The sequence below is a fragment of the Echinops telfairi genome, unplaced genomic scaffold (genome assembly GCF_000313985.2).
Source record: "Echinops telfairi isolate 266 unplaced genomic scaffold, ASM31398v2 ScPeMD7_3;HRSCAF=10, whole genome shotgun sequence".
NCBI lineage: Eukaryota > Metazoa > Chordata > Mammalia > Afrosoricida > Tenrecidae > Echinops > Echinops telfairi.
In genome coordinates this window covers 26,814,535-26,816,276 of record NW_022103899.1, presented here as the reverse complement: position 1 = coordinate 26,816,276, position 1,742 = coordinate 26,814,535, and the positions used below count along the sequence as shown (strand labels likewise).

The following is a 1,742-nucleotide window of genomic DNA, read 5'->3' as shown; positions in this document are numbered from 1 at the left end:
CAGCACCCCTGATGTGTCGTCCTGGGGGAGCACTGGCATACACCTCAAACTTCGTTTGCAGATGCCACCCCCGCTTGACATCTTCTATTAGATGTTCAAACTCGAGGCCTACGGTAACATTCTACCTGGTTAAAGAAAAGCGTATATATGTAAGTCAACCAGCCTTCACCTTGGTTAATTTAGGGATTTTATTTTTTCAAGTTTGCAAACTTCCTAAGGAATCTTTTTTTCTTTTTCTAAAATTAAAAACTAGTACATGCTTTTAAAAATGAAGTCAGTTTCACTTCCCAGGCATAACTTCAGTGAACATTTTATTGTGTGGTCTTTCAAACTTTCTGTGTGCATGTAATGATAACTGATGAAATACTCAGTCAGAAAATATAATTTATTATATTGTATTTGCTACATTAAAATAGATCCTGCAAAAATTATGGTTAAAAATATCATTGTAGTATTTATCTCTGAATGTTAGGACTTGGGTAATTTATTTTCATTTCATTTTTTTATTATAAGTAATAATACTTTTGTTGCAGTAGATTTAGTTGAAAGGCGATAGATTTTAAAAGTCAGCCTTTCCCTGAAACTAAGACATGAAAAAATATATATATTGTAAATTAGGGGATGAGGGGTCGTTGTGATGGCCAACAGAAGTCACAAACAAAATTCACTATCATAAGAGCTTATAAGGAAGTTAACAGGTTACCACAAGTCAGTGTCAGTGAACTGTAAGGATACAGCAGCACCTTGTCTCAGCAGCCAAGTCTCTTTCTCTGGTCCTCAGCCTCTGGTTTCCATGGACCAGGAAGCCCACCTGCTTCTCTACTTCGTAGTCCCATACATAGTCTCAGCACTAATCGTCTGTTCCGACTCAGGGTCTCCTTGCCCTCCTAACCCTTAACTTCCCGAAGCTGGTTTTGGTGTGGTATGACCTCCGCTGCATCTGCCTCTCCAAGCAAGGAGGGATCTTGAACACTCCACTAGTGGCTCTTTTTCCTTGATGGTCTCAGGAATTCTCTCTCATATAGGGAGGTGTGGTTTCTTCAGACTACACTCAAGGAAAACCAAGGTTGGTGACTTGGTTCATACCTTCTAGCAAAGTGGAGTCTCAGAATTCATCCCACCTTAACCCTTCCCATTACTTTAATGGAGACTTCCCTCCAAGATGAGATTATAACCAAATCATAGAAGCTAAAATTTACATCACAAAAGGGATTGTGGCTAGGAGGGCCATGTTATTTCACTACATCTCAATACCAGATCATCATTTTGCATTCATTAACTATCAAACCCAGGGACTTACTCTGTTCCCCAGCCCCCGTAATTTCCCCAACTCCTTGTAGGACATCATCTTTCCCTCACCTAAGATAAACCTCTCTACCCTCTAGCCTTTTTTACTTCCCTTTTCTTCTCATGGCTGGTCACTATGTATATATATGATCAGTGATACATGATATTCATATTGTTGTGTTGATTAACTTCCCTTGGCACAGTGTCCTCCAGGTTCATCCATGTCATGAGGTATTTTCATAGTTGTCTCATTCTTTTAACAATGTATTATATTATTCTATTGTATGTGCCCTAAAAAAAACCCTAAGCTTTTTTTAAGATCATTTTATTGGGGGCTCTTACAGCTCTTATAAAACAATCCATACATCAATTGTATTAAGCATATTTGTACCTGTTGCTATTATTATTTTCTAAACATTTACTTTCTATTTGAGCCCTTGGTATCAGCTCCTCTT

The 1,742-nt window shown here is 38.2% G+C and overlaps 1 protein-coding gene across 8 annotated transcripts in view; it reads left to right on the top strand.

The window, feature by feature from the left end:
* PPIL3 (peptidylprolyl isomerase like 3) overlaps window positions 1-1,742 on the top strand; it is a 13,950-nt gene that overhangs the window by 5,748 nt on the left and 6,460 nt on the right. The window lies entirely within an intron of this gene.